At 45.8% G+C, this 20,489-nt stretch overlaps 1 long non-coding RNA gene across 1 annotated transcript; it reads right to left on the bottom strand.

Annotated features, from left to right (window-relative positions):
- Positions 1-18,402: 18,402 nt before the first annotated feature.
- Positions 18,403-20,054, bottom strand: LOC120102203 (uncharacterized). Its single transcript, XR_015685891.1, has 3 exons — positions 19,745-20,054; positions 18,950-19,049; positions 18,403-18,577 (listed from the first exon to the last, which is right to left on the bottom strand). It is a non-coding gene; the product is annotated as an uncharacterized LOC120102203 (long non-coding RNA).
- Between the last annotated feature and the right edge of the window lie 435 nt (positions 20,055-20,489).

The raw sequence follows: 20,489 nt of genomic DNA, 5'->3' as shown, positions 1-20,489 counted from the left end.
GAGTGTGGGAAGAGTCCATGGCAGGGAGACATGATAGGCCAGTCACTGCTGGACTTCTAGAGCCCTGATTTTAGGTTAGTTCCATATGGCCTCTGGTGCCGGAACTAACTGTAGGGAGCATCCTGGCAAGGGGCCACACTGGAACCACTCACCCATTGCCTGGGTCAGAGAGTACTTGGGGGCAGCGTGGAGCTGCTGAGATAAAAGTACCCTGCAGTGCCATGTGGCCCTACAGTGTTGGCACCATGGAGTAAAAGGTTTTGCCTTTTTAAATATTTACCGAAACAAGGGAGAGCAAGCTAGTAAGCAGCATTCCTCCATAGTAGCTGCTTCAGCTCCTGAGTCTAGGTGTCTGGTGTGACACCTGCCTCGACTCCTCTTTACGATATCGTGAGAACTGTAGGGCATTTCCTTGATTAATAATTGACGTGGGAGGGCCCAGCTTACACTGGGTAGTGCCATCCCTGGGTTGGTGGATATGGGTGCTATAAGAAGGGAAACTGAAAGACCCTGAGGAGAAAGCCAGAAAGCAGCATTCTTCCATGGCCTCTGCATCAGCTCTTTGCAAGCTCATGCCTTAGCTGGATTCCTACCCTGACTTCCTCAGTGACAGATTGTTACCTAGAAGTATAGTATGAAATAATCCCTTTCCTCTCCAAGTTATTTTTTGTTATGGTACTTAATCCTAACTAGGTAAGATACCCTATCATGGTGATTGATTTGGGAGAGCCCAGTCCACAGTGTGTGGCACCATCCCTAGGCAAGTAGGCCTGGTCTGTACAAGATTAGAGTGAGCTGAGCGTGAGCCAGAGACCTGGCCAGTAAGCAGCGTTCCACCATGGCTTCTGTACCAGGTTCCTACCTCGAGTTCCTGCCTTGACTTCCTGTAATGGTAGACTGTGACTTGGGTTTATCACAGTAGCAGAATTAAACTAGAAAATGTCATGTCCCCCGAGCATTGTTATTCCTTTATGTGTCTGTGTCCTGATGTCATCTTATGAGGAAGCAGTCGGATTGGTTAGGTTCACTTTAGGGCTTCTACTTTAACTTAATTGCATTTCGAAAGCCCTTCTCCCAGTACAGCCACATTCTGAGGTTCTGTGGGCTGGAAATTCAATGTAGGCTACTGAGGGCCACAAGACAGTATATAACGCCCCCTCAATAAATAGTGTGGGAAGATGGCTCAATTGGTAAGGTGCTTTCTGTAGTCACACCAGGACTCGAGTTTATTGTCCAGAATCTATGAGAGAAAGCCATGAGAATGGTGACTGTTCATGACAGAAGTTTCCCTGGGACTGTGACCCACACCAGGTCAGTGAGAGACCTTGCCTTAAAAATAAGGTGGGCAGTGTCTGAGGAAAATGCCTAGTGTCGACTTCTGGCTTTCACACCAACATGCACATACATGATAATGCACAAGAGTACACACACACACACACACACACACACACACACACACACACACACACACAAATAAAATAGAAACTATTACTTAATGAAATACTTTTTAAAGGACCAGATGAACTTAAGTGGCTTGAAGGTCCCCATAGTCACCAATGCAGCGGCACCTCTCTATGCCTTAGAAAGGAGGCAAGCTCAGAGTACTGATCCTAGTCTGTAAGGAGCCTCAGGACAGCGGGTGTGTGTGTGTGTGTGTGTGTGTGTGGTCTGGAACACTGCTTGCCGCTGTCCTCCTTCCACCCCAGCCATTTAGTTGATGGTGTCGATGGCACTTGGAATCGTGGTTCTCCTTGTACTAAAGAGTTCCAGACTGAGCTGCACAGTCCCTGGCTTCCCTACCCAGCTGGTGCCATTCTACTGTGCTGGCAGGGTGCATTAGTGCGGACTTGTTTGCCCTCCTTAGAACCATGTGCACCTGTAGACTACACACCGTGGTACCCCACCTTCAGTTGCTCTAGACAGTGAGCTCTGGAGTCTTAGATGGACTCTATCCCAGGGAGGAATTCCTTTCTTTCCCGACCATCTGAGTTCTGAGGAGCCATGGGTTTTAGGGTCATGGCAGACACACCCTGCTCCTAGCTACAAATGCATATCATTTTACTTACACATTTCCATTTCCCGAGGTGAGAGAATAATGTTATTTTTGTCCTGAAAACTTCAGCCTTCCTATTAATAACAAATGCAGACCCAGGGTTGTGTCCTGCCTTGGTTCCGTGCATGGATCGATGGCAGGATATAGCTTGTGCTAAATGTGGGTTTTCTTTACTGATAACACATTCCATTTAGGTGAGTTTAACACTGTTTGGCTACAATTGTTCAGAGTATCTGATAAATGACTTGATGTCTTTGAATCTCCCTGGTTCTATTGTGCAAAAAAACAGAGTTGCAGTAATTTTAGCTGAATAAGTCTCTGTCTGTCTCTGTCTCTCTGTCTCTCTGTCTCTGTGTGTGTGTGTGTGTGTGTGTGTGTGCGTGCGTGTGTGTGTGTGTGTGTGTGTGTGTACTTGCACCTAGGCAGGCACACATGGCATCAGGTGTCCTGTTCTGTTACTCTTTGCTGTATTCTCTTGAGACAAGGGTGTCTCACTGAACTTGGAGCAAACTGTCTCTCAGCCAGGCTGGTGACAACAGGCTCCAGAGGTTACCCTGTCCCTGCCTCCCACAGCACTGTCGGGTATAGCTATGCCCAGTTTTTCATATAGCGCCTGGGAATGAAGACTCTACCCACAAAGAACAAAACTTAGAGGCTAAAAACATTAAGGCAATCCACTCCCAAGGCTTCATAGCAGAGATGAAAAGAACCAAGGTGCTGAGGGATTAGAGGACTCAGAAGGGTCAGCACCAGAATTGAGGCACCCTGCTTAAGTTGGGGTCTCTGACACCCAACTTTGCAGAGTGTTTTGCTGCTGTCTTATAGGGGAGTCTGTCCTATGGCTCCTGATGCACCATCAGGAGCGCAGCATTTAAGTCACTGCCTAGAGATCCTCTGGGTGACCTGGATTCCCTGCATGAGGCTGTCCCAGCGGCTTCCTCGTGCTCCTGTTGGTTAACACAGAGTAACCCCTGCTGGCACTGACCCAGCAGTCCATGCTGTGATCTGTGCTGGCATCTCCTCTGTGCACAGGGCTGGAACACATCAACTCTGCTGCTGGAGCAAGGGAAATAAAGGAAGCCACTCTTGAGGAAGCTAACTAGCCATTTAAGAAGGAGCAGTCCCCGTGTGCTGTCCAGCAGGTCTGTCTTTGTGCGGCCCCGGTAGGAAAGGACCCTGGAGCAGTCTGGAAACCTGCACAAGCCAGCGCTGTCACCAGGCCGAGCTCTATTGATCCGGCATGGCTTCTATTGATTTTGAGTCACCTCTGTGATATAGTCATGTTTCCTTTCCTAACTGTTTGCAGTCTTTTTTTGCTATTGTATCCCACGAAGCAGCCGCAGCCTCGTAGCCTCTGAGCTGGTCAAACCAAATGTGTTTCCCAGTACCATTGTTCAAAAGGCATTATTAAGCTGCCGTGTGGGGCGTTGGTGGGCAGTGTCACGTAGCCTTTCTAAAGTCATGTAAGAGTGTAGGGTGTCAGCCTCTGACCTCACAGTGGCGTGGGCCTGCAAGGTTCTGAGGGGACATACACTTCTGCCGTGATGCTTTTGCTCTCCTGCTTCCTCCTCTCCTTCCCGACAGGAGTGTGTGGAAATTCTCAGGTCAGGGAGAAGTAGCATCCCGGGGTCTTACTGCTGAACTTGTGAGGGGATCAAAATGGTGCTTGCTCTTTCATGCCACTGGAGTCATATATAGTGGATCCCACAGGAGTGATAGAGACAGACAAGGAACAGGGAGCAGGACATCAGAGTGTTAAACTCCTAGTCAAGCAAGGGACTGTGGGACTTGCACAGCAGTCCCCAAAAGGACATCAAAGAGGTCAGGTAGATGGCTTAGGGAGGGGAGTGGTTAAAGACAAATGCCACCAAGTCTGACAATCAATGCTGGATCCCTGGAACACTTATAACGGAAAGAACTGACTTTACCAAGTTGTTCCGAAACCTGCACATGTGTACCATGACACACGTGAGCAAGAGAACATGCATGTACACACATACACTCACACATACACACACACACACCACACCACACACCACACACACACACACACCACACCACACACACACCACACACACACACCACATACCACACACACACACACACCACACACCACACACACACACCACATACAGACACACACACACCACACACACACCACACACCACACACCACACACACACACACCACACACACACACACCACACACACACACCACATACCACACACCACACACACACACCACACACCACACACACACACCACACACCACACACACACACACCACATACACACACACACACCACACACACACACACCACACACCACACACACACACCACACACACACACCACCACACACACACACACCACACACACACACCACACCACACACACACACACACCACACACACGCCACACACACACACCACACACACACACACCACCACACACACACACACCACACCACACACACACACACACCACACACACACACCACACCACACACACACACCACACACCACACACACACACCACACCACACACACACGCACACACCACACACACACACCACACACACACACACCACACACCACACACACACACCACATACACACACACCACACACACACACACCACACACCACACACACACACCACATACACACACACCACACACACACATACACCACACACACACACCACACACACCACACACCACACACACACACACACCACATACCACACGCCACACACACACACACACACACACACGCACCACACACCACACACACACACACACCACACACACACCACACACACACCACACACACACACCACACACACACACACACCACACACACACCACACACACACCACACACACACCACACACACACACACACCACACACACACACACCACATACCACACGCCACACACACACACACACACACACACACACACCACAGACACACACACACCACACACACACCACACACACACACACACATTTTAAAAGATTTTTAAGAAGCTGTTTCATGCAGTGGTGACATGTTTCATCTGAATGGTAGGAAGCAGTTAGCAGATATTGGCAGAGGCGGGAGGGACAGTGCCTCATGGGCTTTGGTGGGGATAACAGCTCCTGGTGGTGCATGGACTATGGCAGCAAGAGCCCTCTGTGAGATTTCACCTCCAGTACTACTTCTGTGCTTTCTGTTTGTATGCAGGCAGGAAATGGTTTTCATGTTCTAAAGCGGATTTGCTTGTACAGGTGATAATGAGACCAGAGTCTGGGAACTGGCATTGCATTTAGAGTTTAAATCTGGGCATTCTTGGGCAGGAAGTTTTGTTTTTGCTTAGTTTGTTAAGATAAAGATAGGCAGAGACTGATGAAGAGAAGAGAGAAGAGGAGGAAAAGAGAGAAGAAGAAGGAGGGGAAGAGGAAAGGAATGGGAGAGAGGGAGGGAGAAAGGGTGGAGAGAGAGAGAGAGAGAGAGAGAGAGAGAGAGAGAGAGAGAGAGAGAGAGAGAGAGAGAGAGAGCTCATGGCACTAGCCAGGGTCCTCCATGAGGGTCCGTAAGAATTGGCCTGGGAGTTAGACCTCCCAGTGTTCAGTTGTCACACTGACATTCCCATGGCTATTACTTCAGACACATTGGTGCACATGTAGCCCTACCTGGTTTTGATGTTTATTTGTTTGTTTTCTCTTTGGTTACCTCAAAATGGAGGGCAAATATTCTCTGGCTCCATCCACTGAGGACAGAGTCAGAATCTGGTTCAAATGCTTTACTCCCTTAACTAGACCCTTTGGCATCCATTCCAGCACCATCCTGGAAATAGCAACCATGCAACAAGGAAGTTGCATTCACCAGGGGATCAAAATGTCTTCTTCTCCTTTTAAATGTCACTGGAATCCTGTACACCAGCTCCTGTGTCTTATGGGAGTGCTCAAGGCAGAGTCATGAAAAGTCACAGTGCTAATATTTCTCCAACACTAGGAAGAATGAAAATGTACCAGATACTTAAAAGGTTCGGAGGGGAGTTGGCTTTGAGATAGCCCAGCAGTTAAGGTCACTGGTTGCTCTTGTAGAGGATCTGGGTTCTATTCCCAGCACTCACAGGTTTACAGCTACCTGTAATTCCAAATACAGGGCCTCTGACACCCTCTTCTGTCCTCTGCGGACTCTTGCACGTACATGGTGCACATATACACACTCATGCACACATACAAACACATAAGCCACACACAAAGCAGGGAAACATTGAAAAGTAAAACACCATTTCAGAAATGAGTATGTTAAAAAACAGAATGTCACATATTACTTGGAAAAAAATAAAAGCACCCCAAAAATTTAATGATAAAGAGAAACCAGAAACACATAAGATTAGAAATAGAAAAGATTTAAGGACAGGTAGCAGTGATGAAAATGCAGAGATGAGAATGTATACATTTTGATAGACAGTGATAGGATTTAGTCAGTCCTTGGGAAAACGAGGACTGGTACGGACACACCGTGAATACAGCGTTGAAATGCCACACTGCATGCCATACATAGGTGTGACCACCATGTTAAATTAAAGCACAGTAACTGGGGCTGGGGAGATGGCTCAGCATTTAGAGAGCTTGCTGCTAAACAGAAGACTAGAGTTTGATCTCCAGCACCTACACTGGACGGCTGACAACTGCTTGTAATTCTTGTTTCAGGGGAACCTAAAAACCCCTTCTGGATTCTGGGGACACCTGCACTCACATGCACATGATATCTACATGATTAAAATAAAAATGTAAGTATATTAATAAAAAAGAATACACAAACCTGTCTTTGTAAGGTATTTAACATGTGGGTAGATAAATGTCTTTGGACATAGCTGAAACACTGTCAGCACCTATCTTTAAAACAAGAAAACATGGTCTAGGACACATATCATCATATAATTTTAACGAAACATTCTCTTACATTCCCAGAAAAAACTTTATATCATTTAAATATTCAAGTATAACATGAAAAACCGTATGCATTCATTTTGTAAAGGTATCAAAATTCTTACAAGAATCACACCAAGGTTGTATGAAAATAGCAGTGTTGGGTTTTAGATGTGAGTGCTTCAAGCTGTAAACACGGTGCCAGGCAGCTAAGTCCAGAACACCGAGCACCAGGCCACACCTTCAGCCAGCAGTCATGTCAGACATGAGAAGCTAGTTTAGGACAGACATGTTCATAGGATGCATCTCAGAGAATGAGCCTACTGCTCATTCTGACAGATTCCCCTTTTCAGAGATTGTCATTGTGTATTTAATTGTTCCTGGTGCTGCACCAGCACAATTCCCCCCCCCATTTTTACTATTTTATTTATTTACACTCCCTCTGTTGCCCCACCCCAACCCCTCCCACAGTTCCTCATCCCATTCCTCCTCCCTCTTGCCTCTGATAGGGTGCTTCCCACCACCGGATCTCCCTCTTCCCTGGGGCCTCAAGTCTCTGGAGGATTTGGCACATCTTCTCCCACTGAGGCCAGATGAGGTAGACCTCTGCTATATATGTGCTGGGGGCCTCAGACTGGTCCGTGTTTGCTCCTGGTGGTGACTCAGTCTCTGAAAGCTCCTTGGGGTCTGGATTAGTTGAGACTGCTGGTCTTCCTGGGTTGCTCTCCCTTTTAGCTTCTTCAGTCCTTCCCTGAATTCAACCATAGGGGTCACTGACTTCAGATTAATAGTTTCGTAAGTATCTGCATCTGTCTCAGTCAACTGCTGGTAGAGCCCCTCAGAGGACAGCCATGCTAGGCTTCTGTCTGTAAGCACATTATAGCATCAGTAATAGTCAGGTCTTGGTGTCCACCATGAAATGGATCCCACGTTGGGCCAGCCATTGGACTGACTTTCCTTCAGTCCCTTCTCCATTTTTGTCCCTGCAGTTCTTTTATACCGGCACAGTTCTGGGTCAGACATTTTGACTGTGGGTTAGTAACCCTGTCCCTCTGCTTGAGGCCCTCTTTGTGAGGTAGACTCTTTGAGTTCCTTTTCTCCAGTGTTGGGCATTTTGGCTAAGGTCATACCCTGAGTCCTTAGAGTCTCTCACCTCCCAGGTCTCTGGTACTTTCTAGAGGGTTCCCCCCTCCAACTCCTCAGATGCTTCATATCTCCATTCATTCTCTTGGCCTTTTGGGCTTCTCTCCTGTTCCCCCCACCCAACCCCATACCTGATCCTGTTCCCTTTCCTTTCCCTTTCCCATCCAGGTCCCACTCTCCCTCTGGCACGATTTCTTATGAGTATGTATCAGAACGTATTGCACAGTGAGCCTGTTCCCTCACCTCTCCTCTGCTCCCGTTCCTCCCCTCCCTGCTCCTGTTAGTTCCCTTCACCTCCGGACAGTTTCACCTTTACTTTCATTCATGCCAGCATCTGTAATTTTATGAATCTATATAAAATCAAATAAGAAAGAAATGTGATGTTTATCTTTCTGAGACTGGCTTAACCAACTTAATACAATAACCTTCAGCTGCATCCATTTTCTGGTAAATGACATATTTCTTCTTTATGGCTGAAGAATTCCATTGTCTATGCAACCTCCCTTTTAAATATTTTCCTCTGTTCCTAGTTCCATCACTGAGCCATTGTACTACTGCAGCAACAAGCATTCGTGTGCAGGGGTCTCTGTTACTGCTGTAATAGCCTTCTGTGTGCAGATAGCCCTGTGGAATATTGACTCCAGCCTTTTTGGCAAATACTTGGGAGGGGTATACTGGAACATATACCAGATCAATTTGAAAATTAAAACAATTATTCTGTAGCAAATCTGTACATGTATGTGATATATTTTGATCATATACACACCATAACCCCCTCTTGCTTTACTTCCTCTCTTGCAGAACCTCTTCACCCCCTTACTCTTTTCTGCCTTTTTCTGTGACGCACCGAGGGAATGGAATTAGGTTTGTTTGCATGAATCCAGGAGGAATATTTTAGAGTAACCAATACACTGATTTTCATGGTGACTTGACTAATTTACATTCCCACTAGTATTGTATAAGCCCCCACCCTTTAGGCATACATTTTTTGCAACCTACTTTAATAAGCATTCAACCTCTCCTCTAGCCCACCACCCAGCAGAGGGAGTGGAAGAGAAAAGTTAATAGGATATGGGGAGGGGTTGGGGATTTAGCTCAGTGGTAGAGCGCTTGTCTAGGAAGCACAAGGCCCTGGGTTTGGTCCCCAGCTCCGAAAAAAAGAAAAAAAATAAGATATGGGGAAAGTGGACCTGTTTAGCAATAATTATTTGGGGGTGAGCTTGTTCTGCTTCTTCATCAGCAGTTCAGTCCCATAGCAAACACCAAATATGAACCAGCAGCTACAGTCCAGTCCTCTGAGCAGGCAGACACCACACATGAACCAGCTGTGGTAGTTCTATCCTGAAGAAACCACAAGGCTTGCCAAGTGGCCTGAGGCCACTCAAGAGGCAAGAAGCTTAGGAGCATCACAAGCTCTTGGGTGAGTTTTTCTCCATGGTGGTGTTACTACGAGTGAAACTCAACAATACTATGCCAAGTGAACCAATACATGGGTGAAGCTATCAAAGGATGTCGAGGCAGAGCAAACTAATCCAACATTCAGTGCTCATCTCCCACTGTCTGTCCATTATAGCAAAACATCCTTTCACCTGTGTCTGCTTCAGGAACATTCTTTTATGTGACATGTCTAGTTTTGCAAGACATCATTTTACCTGTGTACCCCAGCAAAACATCATTTGACATGACTTTCTAAACAAACCAGACATTTCCACTTCACCAACCCTTGCCTTTTTAAAGAATTCCCTTCTGCCCACATGTTCACCAGCATTTATTATTTGCTTTCTTAGTGACTGCTATTCTGACTGGGGCAAGATGGACTCTCAATACGGTTTGATTGTATTTCCCTGATGGTTGTTATGGTTGCACATTTCCACTCGTTTATTGGCCAATTGTGACTCATTGTTTGAAAACTGTCACTTCATCATCCCACTTGTTAAATTCGTTTACTATGTAGCCCCTGGCTGGCTGGAGCTCATTACAGAGGATAGATGGCCTGGAATTGCTTTTAGGCTTTTAGTTCTTTCTATATTCTAGGCATTAATTCTCTATGAGATGTGTAGCTAGCAAGGATTTTCTCCATACTCTAGGCTACATTTTGGTGGATTTTGAATGTCTAACCTGAGCGTGCTCATGAAGTGAGAAGACAATGAAAGTAAAGTAACACGTGCAGAAGAGTGCCCAGACAGATTGCTAATCCACAGACTCATTGTTTGGTGGAAATCGAAGACATTTGCTTGAGTTATGGTTTCTAATGCTGTAATGAAACACCACAACCAAAAGCAACTTGGGGAAGAAAGGGCTTATTTGGTTTATGCATCCACATCGCTGTTTATCATTGGAGGAAGTCAGGGCAGGAACTCAAAACCTGGAGGCAGGAGCTGATGCCGAGGCCACAGAGGGGTGCTGCTTACTGACTCCTCATGGCTTGCTCAGCTTACTTTCTCATTGCACCCAGGACCACCAGCCTGGGGTGGCCCCACCCCCAATGGAATGGGCCCATCAATCAATAATTAAGAAAATGCTTTCCAGGCCTGATTACAACTGGATTTTTTTTTTAAGATTTATTTATTATATATACAGCATTCTACCTGCATGTATACTTGCAAGCCAGAAGAGGGCACCAGATCTCATTACAGATGGTTGTGAGCCACCATGTGGTTGCTGGGAATTGAACTCAGGACCTCTGGAAGAGCAGTCAGTGCTCTTCAGCTCTGAGTCATCTCTCCAGCCCCTACGAGTGGATCTTGTGGAAACATTTTCTTCATTGAGACTCCCTCCTTTCTAGTGACTTTATCTTGAGTCAAATTGCCATAAAACTAGTCAGCACAAGCAATGATTTTAAAAAGTTTTAACAAATTTGGAATTAATTTTTATTTAATTTGATAAATATCCACTTTAAACTAAAACATTTCACCAAGCATTAAACTAAAAGACCTCAGAAATTTCGCCCAATGACTGGCCAGGAAAGACCTTCTCCCACCTTAAACACTGATATCAGCTTTAGACAATGTAATATAACAAGAAAAACGCAAAAGATAAAGAATAAAAAGTTGTACAAATTGTTACAATTTGTAGGTGGTTTAGTTTGCTACTGAAAAGAATTCGAGAGAATACACTGAAAATAGTTTTGGATATATAAAGGAGTTTGTAGCAAACTGATCAGTCACAGCCTGAACAGACTAACCAGTAAGTGCTTTGTATACTGGAGTTATTGACTTGTAAACACGGGAAAGCTGAGTGTGGTGTCTCACACTTTCATCCCAGCATGCAGTGCAATTTGCCATGTGCCTGAGGTCAGTAAGGAGTACACAGGAACTTGATCCCTGCTTGGGCAACCAACTGAGAAACTGTCTCTAAAAACCAGCCATCTAACCAAACAAAACCAAGGGGAGAGAAGATCGCATTTACTGCAGTGTACAAAATATTTTGAACTACATTGAAGAAATACGCAGAACTAATCTTACATTTTCCCCATTTAACTAGATAGAAAAAAAATCTATACCAACTTTCTAAAAGGGAAAGATTTAATGTCATAAAGATATATTTTTCCTGTAACTTAAGAACATCATTTAGTGCTATCCAAAATCACATATAGAAGTATTTCAAACTCAACCAAGTGATTTTAAATTAGAGAAAATTTTAAAAAGGGAGGCAATAACATTTTTAAAAATGAAAATTCGTGATTTGCTTTACTGGATTAAAACCAAGGATGTGTGTGTGTGTGTGTGTGTGTGTGTGTGTGTGTGTGTGTGTATGTGTGTGTGTGAATGTGTGTGTGTGAATGTGTGTGTGTTGTGTGTGTGAATGTGTGTGTGAATGTGTGTGTGTATGTGTGTGTATGTGTGTGTGAATGTGTGTGAATGTGTGTGTGTGTGTGTGAATGTGTGTGTGTGAATGTGTGTGTGAATGTGTGTGTGTGAATGTGTGTGTGAATGTGTGTGTGAATGTGTGTGTGAATGTGTGTGTGAATGTGTGTGTGTGTGTGTGTGTGTGTGTAATAAAATGAAAACTGAAGAACAGACTCAAATGGGTTGTAATAACTTAATGTTCAACAAAAGGAGCACTCTGCATCTATCAGATGGGAAATGGAGCCTGGGTACCAAGTTCCTATTTGGAAAGATATTTGAACTCTTCTTAGGACATCACAGCAGCACTAATCTCATGTTGATTAAATAATTCCATATGTGGAAAAAAAATCAAAGGGGAGAAACTCCGATGTGCTTATCTGATCTTGCCCCTGAGAGGCCTTTTTCCTCAGGAAAGAGAGCCAGAGAAGCAAGGTTGGTCAGCCTATTTTAAATCTAAAATACTTGCAAATTAAAATAGTATCCAAATTAAGATGAAAATGTAAGGTACTGGACGAATGTTCACAAATGACAGACAAAAGTTAAAAATCCTAAAGAGCTCTTGGAAGCCAATGAGAAAATGTTGATCACCTAAGGAGGCAAACGAATACTGCTGTCCCTCATTTACCAGAAATCAAACAAGTGGGTAATAAAAACAAAATGTTCACCTTTAATAATAAAAAAAAGACACTTTTGTCAGCAACCAAACTGGCAGACATCAGACAATGAGGTCACACTATGAGGTCTGGCAGAAGCTGAGGGCATGGGCATTCCCACTTAGCTATGAGCAAATTGGTATCATTTTCTGGAAGTAATTTTATTACTTTTTATCAAGATCCTTAATGTTTAAATCATTTGACCTGGCAATAAATCTTGTCATAGAAGTTTTTCCTAAGAAAATCATTAAAAGTTACACACCAAACTTAACTTCATTGTACTTTACAGTGGAACAGATTGGAGAAACAGCTAAATAGGGGACCTCTGGAGTGAACCCCATCCACATATTGGGAAAACACAACTGTAATACTGATAAAAATGTAACAAACTGTAATGTGACTTTAAATGACAGACTTGTCCTTATTGGCCTTAATTGTCAATTTGACAGCTTGGAGTTGGAGGTGCAGTTAGGGATTGCCTAGGTTGGTCTGTGAGCAAGTCTATGAGAGCCCAGATTGATGTTTAATAGATGCAGAAGAGCTCTGCCCACTGTGGGCAGTGCCATTCTGTGGGTAAGTAGGTAGTCCTGAGTTGACTAAGCATGAACCAGAGAGAGGGAGGGGGGAGGGAGAGGGAAGGAAGATGAGGGAAGGAGGAAGGAGTGATGTGGAGGGAGGGGGGAGAGAGGGAGAGAGAGAAGGGGAGGGAGGGGGAGCCAATAAGCACTATTCTTCCTCAGTTCCTCATTTGTGAACTAGTTCCCTGGGTAGAGGTAATGATGCATGTAATAGCAAGCTGGTCTGCTTTCAGATTCCTGCGTTGTCTCCCCTCAGTGATGGGCTGTGATCTGAAGGTGTAAGCTGAGATAAAGCTTTTCCTCACTCAGTTGTTTTTGGCCAGAGCGCCATAATCACAGCAACAGAAAAGCCATCTTCAAAACCCAATATTGTGAAATGAACTCTCCCCATGGAGTAAGAACATAAAATTGTCGTTGTTTATCAACAAAGGCAGACTTGAGGGCAACCAAAAGCTACTTTTTTGTTTAAGTTATTGAAGATAAAATGTGGCAAGTTCTGGAATAGACTACAAAACCCACACACAGCCTACTTGTGCTGTGCCAACCACCTGACTGTTTCTGATTTTTTCTACACATTTTCTTTGGTCTCAATGAAGTCTGCCTCAGAGATGGTCTTCAAAGTCTGGACCCCAAATGTGGAATTCGGTGTGACTCCAGTTACAGTTTATCATTTACAATTTATTATTTGTTTTCCATCTTTTAATGTTGCTAAAGTGTCAAGGAGAGATGCTTTGAGGACACATAGCACTTTCCCACAAGGAAATAGGGCCCTTTCAAAGTTGGTTATATCCCAGGACCTCCCCAGTTCTGTTCAGGTTTCTTGGAGCTCTATGAGACACATTCCCCACAGAGTAGTTCACTGTGTGGGTTTGCTTAAGTAGCTTTATTTCTCAGGATGAGGGAAGTTCGATAGTTAAATCCCTAGTCAGACAGCTTGTTGGCCTCGGACACAGGACCAGGGGTTCCTCCTAAATGGAAGCCTCCTGAGGGACTCCCAAGTCCCTCTGTCACCATCACTGGGGGCATGTCAGGAGACTGACTGCCTCCTCCCCTTCCTTTCCTCTCCTCCTTTCTCTGTGCTCTCTCCATGAGTGTCAGTTCCTGATGGTGATTCTCAATGCCACCATGGAGTGTATCAAGATCATGTGTCCATGACCCATCACACTCTGTGCTCAGGAATAATGCTGCACTGTGTAGGCCATGAGTAGGGCATGATTGTCAGGTGCTGAGGTGGGCTTTGGGGATGTACACAAAAGCAGCCCCATAAATTCAATAGTCACATCCTGTGGACACTAAATGTAGCCCCCAGCAAAGGGTATATAGTAGTATAATTTTTAGATTGACCTAGAAATAATGATTATATTTTGAGCATCCTATAAAAATAGCATCTGGTGGACACTCTCTGACTCTGAGATTTAGTTACCTCAGAGCAGAGCAGCAAGAGGACAAGTTTAGGAGCCAGGTCCCCTGAGGTTTTAAGCCATGCTGTGCTGTTCACTATAATCCGTCACCTGCAGTTTGTCAAGTTCCCAGACCAGAAATACAGTCCTAAGGAGGTATAGTTAAGCCGAAGGTGGATGTCAGTGAGGTCTAGGGAGCCAACCCCAAGTGGATGCAAGGTGAACCTCTCACTGGCTCCCTGCTCCCACTGTAGAATAGACCTGGCCTTTTTCCCTGGGAACTGTGCCACCATGGGAGCTGTGGGAAGGAGTCCTTCTACTGTGCTTTGCCTAAGGAGACAGTCTGTGGACTACAGGGTCTTCCGGGTCCCAGGAGACACCCAGTTCCACTAAACTTTGCACACGGGTGCCAACTCAGAGCACATGGGCTAGTTCCTCTGAAGGGTGTGCAGCCAGTGTGCACAGAGACAAGCTGGGTTCCCTCCTCTAACATTCACCACAATGTCCTCAGCTGTGAAGCAAGGAGGGGCTTTGCAGAAAGGAACTGTCTACTGTTATTTGAAATCCTGGCTCCATGGAGCACTGCTCACAGAGGCTCCTGCCTGTCTGCACAGCTGCAGTGTGGCAGCTACAGCTGTGCTCGAGCCCTACTGAGCCTTGTGATTCAGCAGTAGCACAAGTTTCTAAAATCTCTTCTCTGGCAAATGACACTCACCCATCTCCAAGACGGCCTCAGGGAACCACAGATTCATTTAAAGTCAGACCAACGTTTTTGCAGCGTTGTCATCGTCACAATGTCTTCCTCGGTACCCTGGAGCAAGGCCAAGTCCTCCTTTCTGGGGGTGTCACTGATGTCCATGGGTGTGCTGCTGATGTTGACTTGCCCATCAGAGGTGAATAAAGCTTTTAGATCTTTTCTCTGAGCTGTTGACAGTAGTGTTCCTTTCCAGTTCAGTTGGGAAGATGAGACAGGTGAGCAGACAGCAGCCTAGAGCTGAGTGTTAATCTCAGGTGATAGGATGAGGGGTCAGAGCTGGGGAGCTCAACTGAGGGAAACTGGTGTCAGTAGGGGTCCTTGGGAGTAAAGTGGCCTTCATGTGTCCCAGCCACGGGTGTGAGTGGAGGTACAGACACACACCGAGGAAATTCTGATTTGTGAAGCAAGATTTTGTCCAGTGACTGCCCTTCTCAAACTCTTCTGTTTGTCCCTGGGGCTTGGGGGTGCATGACCATACAAGGACAAGTAGAAAAGTGAGTCTAGTAAGTGAAAGTGACTCCCAGAGCTGCTCCCTGGAGCATCACCAAACAGTGATGTTTAGGTGGGCCCCTCTGTCCTGCTCTATTTGCCATGTGACAGCCTTCAATGATAAACTTGTACTAAAAGCCTGGAGTGAAGCATTCTTATCTATAAGGGGTGAGGCATTGGGGTCCTTTCTAGGCTTGCCCAGTCAGGATCTGCTTACTCAAGGAGGGTTTCCAAATGGAAGTCGTATTTCCTGGGGTTCTCTAGAAAACAACCAATTGGATGCATTTAAATTCCAGCATCTTCTATGGTAGGGGATACCCAGGTAGCCTTACAATGGTTCTCTGCACCCTGGAGGTGCTGAGAATATGGTAGCTTCCCAGTCTACAAAGCTGGACACCTGGGGAGTCCTAATCTGATACTGAAGGCCTAGAGCTATGTGGAGAATGAGGGCATTGACTCCTCCGTCATCAGAAGGCTGAAGAAGTTGGGGTCTGATGTCAGCAAAGTACTGCAGTGGGACAGATACACTCGCCCAGGAAGAAGAGCAAACAGGCAGGTGCTTGCTGGTTTGCTTGATGCCTCTTTATATCTGGCTACTGTAGGAAGACACTGCCTACATTCAGGGTGAGTCTTTCTTTGGTTAGTCTTCTCTGGAAACACACCCAGAAGTATGGGTCTTAGGCGATCCTAAATTCAGTTATGTTGACAACAAAAATTGCAGGCTTACAATACATTCAGAAAGACCTCTCATTTAGTAGCAGAAGGATGCAAAGGTTGCGCCTTGTTTGTGAAGCCTACCTGAGACATAGGTCAGACTGGCTGCTTGGCCTCGGAGTTGGCATAGGGCAGAAAACTTTCTCTCCGGGAGAAACCTACTCTGAACCGTGGGACCTCAGAAGCTTCTGGGTACCTGTTCCACGAGGGACACTGGGTTCTAAAGGATGTCAGGGACTTTGTCAGGTGTGCTTGGCAGTTCAGCATTGATGGCAGAGGGCAAGGACTCACAATGGATGTCTGGGCCTTAGTCCATCACCTGGAATGTGGACAAATGTCTTCTCCCCCAGGTGTTTGTGGGGACAGCGTCTTAGAAAAGGTGCAGATGGCAGAGCAGGCTGACCCAACCTGAAGCTGGCCAGTGACGGAGGTCAGTGCCCTAGAGAGGTGCCCAGCAGAGATACTCGGGCAGAGATGCTCTAGAGAGGTGCCCGACCAGAATGTAAGTCAGGACTGGAGAGTGGAGCTGCTAGGGACAGCTCTGAAGCTGTCTCTGAAGCTCCCGGAAGGTGGTAGATTGAAGATAGTTCTCAATCTAAATGCCTCCCCTCTAGAAAGTCTCACTGATGGCCACAGGGCCTCCTGACCATGCATGGGTTGATGGCCGCACCATCTCCTGACCTTGCATGGGCCCGAGTCTCCATTCTTTGTTTGCATCCCACTATGAGCATGTGCTCCAATGACCTTGTACTTCTGCCTGCCCCCCAGCCCACATTTGAGGACTCTGCCTTCTGTTCTGTTCTGTTCCCAGCTCAGCCCTCTGCTTGGTAGCCTCCTCACAGAACTGCTTTGTTCTGCCTTGAGCCACTTACTGGCCTACCATTACAGACAACAAAGAGCTTGGTCGGTCTGATTCATTGCTGACCACCCAGCCCTTCCAAAGCTGTGAGCTCACCCAGCTTTGTTTCAATGACTTTGCCCAGAGCATGGTGAGGTTTGCATTTGTTTTTTAGTTTCCTGCTCCCACTCCCTCCTCCTCTTCCTGCTTTTCCTCCTCTCTTTGGTGGAAGGGAGATGATTATGGAGTCAGGAAGGAATCCTTTTCAAAATGAACACTTCTGAAAGCATGTGCTTGCCTCTACAGTGGAGCAAGAGTAGAACATACCAGTTAATACTGTGAGGAAAGGGTGGGCATTTTAGGAAGATGTTGCCCAGGTCTACACCTAACTCAGTCACACAGCTCCCCATACCTGGATCTGTGGGTAGTGGGAGGAATGGAACATGGAAGGAAGTGAGGTCTTTCTATATTAAGTCATGTCGACCCTTCATTTCTAACCTGGGATGTGAGAGTATGTGTGCATATGTATCTTGATTTCGTCCATGGTGAAGTTCTCTGGGGGAAGAGGGACATGGATTCCTCATTCCCCATTCGGCCCTTTATCTACTCACCGACCCATTCATCCACCCTACATTCACCTACCCACCTGCCCACCCACACATATCCATCTACTCACCCACCCACCTATACCCAACCTTCCACCCACATACTCACCTAGCCATCCATTTGCTCATCTGTCCATCTACCCATTCCCCTATCAAATCACCTATTCATCTGCCTATCCACTCACCCATCCACTTACCTATCTATCTGCTGTCTACCTAACCATCTAGCTGTCATTCATCTATCCATCCTTCTATCTATATATCCACTCATCCATTTCAGGGACTGATTTATCTGCTCACCCACATGTCTAACTATGTAATTATGCATCCATACTAACTACTACCCTATATGCCCGTCCATCAGCCACCCTCCTATTCAAATATTCACTCATCCATAGCCCTCATATATAATCTCTGCTTTTATCTATCCACAATCCATCCATCTGCCCATCCATACATCCCTCCACCCACATATCCATCAATTCACTCATGCACCCATCTCTTCATTCATGCATCTACTCATCCGCCCATTTATCCATCCACGGATGTGGTCAGGGTCCATTGAACAAGCATGACCTGGGGAGGTGATAGACAAAGCATGAGCAAATGGCCCCGTCAGATAGTCTAGATCAGCCTATAGGAAAGTAAACACTAAGGAAACATACAACTATCAACAAATACGGAAAGAGCTATGCAAGGAAGCTAATTTGGTCTTTATGGCCAGGTCACTAGAAGAACCTCCCAGACTGAAGACTATACTCTGAAATGAAATTGCTTTGACCCTTATTGATTTATCTTAATCAATTATTAGTTAATAGCTAATTAAGTAATAGTTAGAATATGTGGGTACACCTTTGTATGTAGGTGCACATGCGTGTGTGTGTGTGTGTGTGTGTGTGTGTGTGTGTGTGTGTGTGTATCTCAGGTTTTGTCCCAGGTGCCACCCACCTTGTTTTATGAGACAGTCTCTCAATGGACCTGAAGCTCAACAATCAGGCAGGATCCAGTCCATTGAGACCCAGGGATCTTCTTGTCTGCTTCTCCAGCACTGGAATTACAAGTGAGTGCCATCACACTAGACTCTTTTACATGACTTCTGGGACCAAACCCAAGCCCAGGTCCCTGAGCTTGTGTGACTGAGGCACCTCCCCAGCACCTGGTTTATTTTCTTTATGTTTTTCACTAGAGATAATGTTCACTAAACAATTTCTAGTATGTAAGCCAGTGGGTTCTTTGTGTTGTCTACAGAGATGGGCCACTAATTCTTACCCATTTTCACCACCTGGAAAGAAACTCCACAGTCACTAGCCATTCTTCTCTCCCTTCCCCCATGCCAGAAATCTAATTTATGTTGTGGGAAATATTAATCAGGGGTTTCTACCTCACCTTGGATCATTCAGTTCCTAAATTAAAGATAAAACAAAACTTTTATATTTATAACAGCACTAGAGCTGGGCAGATATCTACCCTCTAAGCTATTTTGTCTACTTCCCTATCGATAACCCCTAGTTATAACTTGTCATGTTCCGTGTTCTGGAATGCTCTTACTCCAATTGGCCAGCCCTCATGGTCATGTTTTCATGGTTCACTCACTCCATGTCACTTTCTCCTTCTCTCTTTTCTCTCTCTTCTCCTTGTTGTCTCTTCCTCAGGGACCAAAACTTGCCTACCTTTCTTCTGTTCAGCTACAGACTGTAGGTGTCTTTATTGATTAGTTAAGGATAACTTGGGGGCTAAACTTACATAGCATCACATGGTGTCCACGAGGATCTCCTTGTCCCTCAGGCAACCGGATCTTGGAGGCCATTACAATACATAGCAACAGACCAAACACCAACAGGTTTCTGTCTTCGTGGGCTCCCCTGCTAGGAGGCCCTCATGTGCTTGGGTGAAGCTGCGCTGGGCACAGCAGGCTTTTCTCTCAGGGTGGTGTTTTGCAGCACCTCCATTTTGATGTAACATGCTTCAGTATTTTATTCCTTTCTGTGGTGTGATGGCCTGGATCAGAGATAGCCTTCAGAGATGGGCTCAAGTGTTTGAGCACTCTGGCTGGGGATGCCCTGGAAGGCTGTGGAAATATCTGTTGAAGGTGGGTCACTGTGTGGGGAGTGGCTTGAAGATTGTTGTGGCCCCACCCAGCTTTATGATTCACCAAGAAGTGAAGAGGTTGTGTTGCATGCCCTGGCTTCACCTTTCCCCACTGCCTTGTCTTCTCTGCTGCGATGGACAGATATCCCCCCAAACAGATCCTCCTCTTTTATGTACATTTTTGTGAATGTAAGTTTTAATTCTTTTGGTAACTACAGATTTAACTTCTGAAGAATCACTAAGTTATTTTCATGTGAGTCCAGATGGTTTACATCCCCACTAGCCTTGGGAGAGGCTGGGAGTCCTATTATCTACTAGTCACTGCGCACTGTCCTGTTGTCTATCAGTCATGCTACAAGCAAGGAGTCCCTCCCATTCTCTGCTAGCTCACAAGAGGCAG

Source organism: Rattus norvegicus, chromosome 4 (genome assembly GCF_021556685.1).
Source record: "Rattus norvegicus strain SHRSP/BbbUtx chromosome 4, alternate assembly SHRSP_T2T, whole genome shotgun sequence".
Taxonomy (NCBI): Eukaryota; Metazoa; Chordata; class Mammalia; order Rodentia; family Muridae; genus Rattus; species Rattus norvegicus.
The sequence above is the reverse complement of the archived record's forward strand: the minus strand, read 5'-3'. Positions and strand labels throughout refer to the sequence as shown.